The sequence below is a fragment of the Chiroxiphia lanceolata genome, chromosome 1, assembly GCF_009829145.1.
Source record: "Chiroxiphia lanceolata isolate bChiLan1 chromosome 1, bChiLan1.pri, whole genome shotgun sequence".
NCBI classification, from domain to species: Eukaryota; Metazoa; Chordata; class Aves; order Passeriformes; family Pipridae; genus Chiroxiphia; species Chiroxiphia lanceolata.
The window spans coordinates 73,681,662-73,688,707 of record NC_045637.1 but is presented as its reverse complement, the minus strand read 5'-3'; the positions used below and the strand labels follow the sequence as shown (position 1 = coordinate 73,688,707).

General features: G+C 38.0%; 1 long non-coding RNA gene across 1 annotated transcript; it reads right to left on the bottom strand.

Annotated features, from left to right (window-relative positions):
- Positions 1–1,409: 1,409 nt before the first annotated feature.
- On the bottom strand, positions 1,410–6,601 carry LOC116780373. The gene is made up of 2 exons (XR_004354444.1): positions 6,205–6,601; positions 1,410–1,772 (listed from the first exon to the last, which is right to left on the bottom strand). It is a non-coding gene; the product is annotated as an uncharacterized LOC116780373 (long non-coding RNA).
- Positions 6,602–7,046: the final 445 nt, after the last annotated feature.

The following is a 7,046-nucleotide window of genomic DNA, read 5'->3' as shown; positions in this document are numbered from 1 at the left end:
CAGAAAAAAGAAGAGAAATTTATAGTGACCCAAAGTACAGAAATGGCTAATGTAAAGAACTAGTTTTTGCTCTCTTTACCTCAAAATGACATTTCAGAATGTATTTTTAGTTTAAAATAAAGTATCCTGTACTGAAAAGCAGTCTGATATGGTGGTCTGAAGCTATCAGAAAAAGACTGAAATTTAATTGCATCTTCAGCTCTGCCATGTCACTTCAAGGACATACCTGCATGATCAAAAACTAATGAAATGAAAAATTGCCAAAAGCTTTTAATGAATCAATGAATGAAGAGTCCAACTCTTCAATTCAGCATTTCTAAATAATTGTACAATGATAGTGATCAATAATACAGATAATTCAGTGTACAGGACAATCTGACTTTTGAAACTTTTGTTTGAATGTGCAAAAAAAATTAGAACTAATGACTACTGTGAAGTTCTGTAAATTACCTAGCACTTAGCTGCATGTAGCCTCAATGTGTGCTTAATCTTTTAGAAAATAATTGAACCAGGCTCTCCCTAAACTTCACCTATCAGAGCCACACCTGTACACTATAGCTGCACTGGAGGCAACCTAGTATGGATTTCCTCTAAATCAGCTTCCTCTTTTAATATAAAAATCAGAACAAACCTTGGAATTTTTTTTTTATGATAATATCAGCTATAGGGTACGTGTACATGCCCCTGTTCCTCAGGTAATTTTTGTTTTCTGGCTATTATGGGGCAGTTTCATTGATCATGTGTCTGACTCGTAACGGTACATTCGTATCAGTAGAAATATTTGGCAACCTACTTGAGTCTCTCCCTGGGTCATCTAATACATAGGAGCTTGAAGGCTTTATAGATACTTGAGTAACAGAAATAGTCCTCAGACTTTTGCTTTCAAAAAGTGACCACTAATGCAGTTGATAAAACTGCATCTTCCAGGTCTAAGGGCTCAAAATGTCAGTAAATAGAGATAGTGACAGCTTCTCACTGATTTGAGCACTATGCAATTTTGCTTACATATGTACTGCAAGTGTATAGTAGTGGCACATTGAAATAAAACAACATTGTACTTCACATGGAAGTATGTAAGGACCATCAGCAAATGAGGCTTGATGCATCAGTTGGTATATGGTGGGAAGATCATAGGATAAGCAAAAGCATTAGCTGCGGTACACTCATGGCTCAGATCACAGAGGAGCTATGACCTGTGACACACTCCTTGGGAGCCACCAGGCCACTCAGTGCACAGTGTAGGCACTCAACTTGTGTTGAGTGCAAAGTTGCTCAGGGATGAAAGTACCACAGCAGAATTTGTCCTGGTGCCCAGTTAAAGTCCTAGTCCATCCTACTTTCTAAATGAGTGCCCTATTTATCTGGGTGCTTGGAGGGTGGTGGTGTTAATTCTCTTTCAACCTGTGTTCTGAAGGAGTGAAATGAGCCAGACTGGCTATTTGAAAAAAATATCTGTCCACATAAGGATTCTGATATGAGCAGTGCAAACATGTAAATTTGAAAAAAATATATCACTCTGTATTGTTGTTCGTGATACAGTGGCCTCATGGCTAAACGCTTTAGTACTGCTGTTCATCCAGAGGCATACAAATTCCCCCTCCCTTTCTGTTGTAAGAGGTGGTGGTGTCCTCCCTCATTGTTAAAAAGCAGTATCATTGATTGAGGCAGAAGGGCTTCTCTTCCTTTTTCCCCCTGCTGTCTTCAATGAATACTTGTAGGACATGGGGTGCTTTGTTTGAGTGTTGAATCTGTAGGGTCTATTTCTTTGAGACCTTTAAGAGAAAAAGTACAGTTAGCACATCTACTTTGTGCTCCTTTATGGTAATACTATTGTCTCAATATCCTTCATTCACTAAAAGCTAGTAGCTGCAAAAAGCTAATTTTGCCTTTCTTGCTGGAAATTGCTGCCAACATTTTATTTTTTTTCTTAACATGATCATACTTGTTGCTTTATAGCCAAATAATATGTCTCTACTGAGCTGCATGCATGTGCATGGATGCATGCGCATATTTTAACTTCTTATTAATACCATAAGAGCAGGTTTCTGAGTTCATACAATCTGATGAGAGTCACAAATCAAGCTTCTACTAGCTTCCCCTCAGGAGCTATACACCAGGAGTTTCAAGAAGCAGCAGAAAGTGCAAGACTATTAATCATAGGCAGCAGGCAGACAGGTAGATATGCAATGTCTTCATTCTCACACCTGTATCCTGCAGTCAACAAAAATCGTTTGGTTGAATTAGGTAGTGATATCAAGACACCTGTCTTCTCTGTTTTGATATGGTTTCTGTAGCCTACATTGCAGTGTGTAGATTTCTGTTGGGAGATACTATGGAAAAACAAAGAACTATTGAAATTAAAGCAAAAGCAAGAGCCATCAGTATTTTAGGTTTCCCCTTCTTGCAAGACTGATTTTCATCCTCCTGACAGAAGGCCACCATACTTAGCGTCCCAAGGCTTTTTTTTTCTCTTAGTCCATATTTTCCTACTCTTATAAGACTGGTAACATAGAATTAATCTTCAGAAAAACTAGACTCTTTAAATGCAAATATATTCAGGATTATAGCTAGAGATAAGGATAAGAAATCTATTAGTTTCTCACTCTGAGCTTAGATACTGCTGGCATAGTAGATTCCAGCTCTTCCAAGACAGAAAATGAAGTTTCTTAGTGTGTGTGATAGAGGCAATGTCAAATTGGCTGAAATAATCTGGCAAATCTCAACAAAGAGCCATATTCTTACAGCATCACTGTGGAGAGCGGAGCTTTTATGGGACAAATTCCACAGAAGACTTCAGGTATGAAGATACAGAAACTATTGAGCACCTGAAGAATACCAAAATTTTATATAAGAGAGCATCAATGTTTATCATCCATAATCTCTCTAGTAAGATGAGAAATATTTAACCGTGTTTTGAGATTTTCCCCATCTGCTTTATTTTCCTATTCATCTTCTCAAATTGCTTGTTAGGTAGCTTTCACATGCATATTTGAGCTATGATTGTGTGCTCTTAGTCACAGAAAGTTTTGTATAGTAACTGGAAAATTTTTTTTAAATCTTGGACCTTGTATTTGGAATTTGTGGCTGAACACTTGAATTCATCCTGACGAACGTCAGCCACTACTCTAGACACATTGCTCATCCCACCTGAGGTCTTCAGCTTTCACCAGGTATGCCAAACTTGACCTGGGAAGTGTCCAAGCATACAAGTTAGACTGGTGTTATAAATCTGGAACCTGGTGATATTTTGGATCTCTGGATGGTGTCATCATTATCAAAGATTTTTGCTGAAGTACATTCTGTTTGCTTGAAGAAACCCTGTGTCATTGGTTCTGTTAAATGATTGAATTTCTAAAGGCTTAAAAGTCCCTGCTAAGGAAAGCTTCATACAAAGCAAAATTTTGTCTTGGTATCTGACCTTGTTTTAAAATTGCAAAAGACTATGGCAGTGCATGTAGTTTAAGTACAGGAAGGACCTGACAAAAAAAAGACAGAATACTGATCATTGAGAAATTTAATTATTCTGACATTTCCTCTGAAAGCACTAATGGGATTAGTAATGCAGAATATATATTTTTCCATAGCTGATAAAACAAAGCAATTAGGTAAAATAGAATCATCAAGGGGGGGTGTTAGGGGACCTTTTTATTACAAGAATGAAGAGTGAAATGCTCACGTCTCTCTAATAGTAGTGGCAGATACTACGTCTATTATTTCTCTTGCACATTATTTCAGAATAATGTACCCCAAGGTGTTTTGTTCTGCCTGATTTTCATTTAAGTGGTTCCTGCAAATTATGGTATAGCTTCAAAATGACCTTAGTAAATCCTTTGAGAATAACTATTTTAGCACAGTGCAAGAAAGACCTCCTCTAATGTCCTATGCTTCACATTTGATTAAAAGAATGCATCCTCATCAATTAAATAATGTGACTTGTATAAAATGAAAGAGATCAGTGACCTAAGTGATTTTTTTCTGGCCCAAATATTTTTCATAGAAAGCTAAGTTTTCACAGAACCAGAATCATCATATGTTAGTCTCATAAATCTCCTTTGAATAATTTTCTGATGTTTAGTTCACATGACTACAGGAATCTTAGAGTACCTGATAGGATTAATTTTTCCATCTATGTGGCATTGTAAAATTATTTCCACGGTGTAAATATCAATATTTTATTATACCTTATCTATCAAAAAACCATCACTTTGACCTCTACAGACTACTTTTAATGTAATCGTGTTAGATAGTGACACTGACCCCAGTTTATTCTGCATATGAGTGTGTGTCACCTTGCATAGGCAGTCTAAAGAGATACTTTATTTGGCATTCATTATCCTGTCATTGGTTATTCTAAATGCTTGTGATTTATGCTACTATTCTTAGATAATCAAACATTTCCTAATTGTTGTGCAGACTGTCCCGCCCCAAGATTTTTTCGTAAATCGGCCTCTCAAAGCTTGCTAACCCCTTTAATTATTTCTTTCCACACTCCCAACACCAAGAGTACGTTTCTGAAAACAATATACTCTGAGTTATGCACATCACCCCAGTGCAGGAGCATGTTAAGTCAAGTCTTGGTTCTGCAACTCTGCTTAGACAAGCTCAAACCACCCTGTACATATTTGGCCAAGTTTGTAAGGCATCACATTAAACTTTGTGGTATTTCTTTGTTATGATGTACTTGAAAAGACTATTTTTTTAACTGCATTATATTAATTTCCATACTTCAGACCATATTGCATTTTCACAGGAAGCCTGCTGAGTATGTTGTCAATTGGACTGCTGAAGTCAGCAAATGAGGAGGAAAGAGGTGTGCCTCTGCAAGTATTTAGTAGAGTCATGACTTTAGACCCCTCTCTGACTGTCAGTAAGACAAAGAACTGTTTGTTGCAGCAGCTGGTATTTTTTGCAAGGAATGTGTTCAGCTTTCAGTTCTGCTCATCTCTCCAAAACGATCAATGCTGTACTGAGAAGGACTTGTCTCCTAGGCAGCAGTGAGTGTAGCAGTGAAAAGCATATGGGAAAAGAGGAGAGAGGGAGAACCACAATGTAGGGGAGCACTGGTGGTCTAAATCCCACTCTGTTTGGTTTACAGGAGAGATACAGAACCTTTGGTGGGAGAGGTGGAGGTGAGAGTGGGGTGTAAATAATCAAAATTCTTGAAAGGGATAAAATAGGAAAAGGCAGAAAAGATGGGCAGGGTTTACAACATGATTAGGAAAAAGAAAATGAAAAAATGGTAGTGTGATATAGGCAGCTAAAAAAATAGAGGAACATCTGAGTGGTGAGCGAGTGAGAGGTGGGAATAGTGCAAACAGCCTCTGCTTGGAGCAGCACAGAGAGGACATGCAGGTGGTAACAAAAAATTCCAGATACATCCTCAGAGACAGAGGCAGCTGGAGACAATGTACAGCACTCAAAGAAGAAAGTGAGTTTGGGAAGAAGTTAGTGTGATGAAGAACAGAGGGATATAAGGAGTCCTTGAAGCCAGTAATTCTCTCAACCTCTAGAAGCCAAGCGTGTAGTCTTTTTACTCTGTGTCACTACCTTCATATGCATCTCAGTCATGACAGAGCATTCTGATTCTGCTCTAGGAAAGAGTCTAAAAGGTAGTTTAGCTAAGAAAGGAAATATTCACTATTTTCTAGGTCTTTATTGAATTATCTGTCATCTACACACCCATTCTTTTGAGGAATTTGATTCCTAAATCATGGAAGTGAATTGATAAACTTTTTGGTGTAGAAGCACTTTGAGTTGAACTGTGATTCATTTATTTCTCACAAAAGCCAAATAAAGACTGATAATTGACCCAGTACTTTCCATTGAATTTGAATTAATTCGCACTGGAAATCGGTCACTGAAATTCCCAAAGGTACTTTTACTTTGTAGGAAAACGAAAATGAAAGGATTTGTGAGCGTGCTCAAAGGATGATGTTGTAATTGACATTTGTGAAAAGTATAGGTTTCTCCACTTTGTACTTCTCCATCTGAGCATCTGGAGAAAATAATAAGAACAAGTATTTCAGTCCTTTTGCACTGAATTATGAAACAATTTGTTTTGAGCTTTCTAGATTATGGAAATCCTGTGGAACCATGAAAGTGCAGGAGATATGCAAATTTCTGTTTCAGCTGTCAGCTCTGTTGTTTTGAGCATGGCCTCAGTTGAATTAACAGCAGTCACAGATCAGCCAAGAGCTGACCAACCTTTCGATGCAGCAGTTTCAGAAGGCTGAAGGTGATGATATTGGTCTCTGTGTTTACTGACAAACCCTTTGTTCTCCTGCCACTCTAGTCTTTCTGGAATTCTTAATCCAGCCTCAAGCATCATCATGTCATAACAGATAAATCTTGAAAGGTGACCACCATGGCTTCTCCTGCATGATACAGCCCTCTTGCCAACATGAGACAGCGTTTCTCTTACTCTCCTCCCCTCCTCTGATCCATGAACTCACACCGAGCTTATGCCAGAGGATTTGCTGTGGCATTTTGGTGGAGTGACAGAGGAGCAAGCTACAAGAAACCTGGAGAAGAGATGCTGGTCTTCTCATTCCTCAAGTGCAGAGGAAATCTTAATTTGTGTGTTCCTCCTGCTGGTTGTGCTGATTCTGCAATAAACAAGAAAGCATTCAGGTTGGTTACTTAAAGCCAAAGTCTTCCCATCTCAACAGATAGAGTTCCACAAATACAACTTGACCACTACTGTAAAAAAGAAATATTGTACTTGAGGGAAATAGCTTACGTTCATCTTACTGTAAGCCTCTTCAAAAGGTTAAAATGTTCACTCTGCTGTGTCAGTTTTCAGTTGAAGTGTTTTGAATGGTGGGAAATATTTCTTTCAGTTGAGTTTTAGTTCAAGAAAGCATCCAACTGAACTTCAAAACTAAAATTTAGAGTCTGATTGAGAAAAAATACCAGACTTTTTTTCGTTAGTAGGAGTTGAGTGCAGCACCTGTCTTTCCCTCTGTGGTATGCTACACATCTCTCCAGATTTCTCTCTTCTTTAACTGAATAGATGAGTTTCAGCTAATTTCTCCCTGTAACAACTC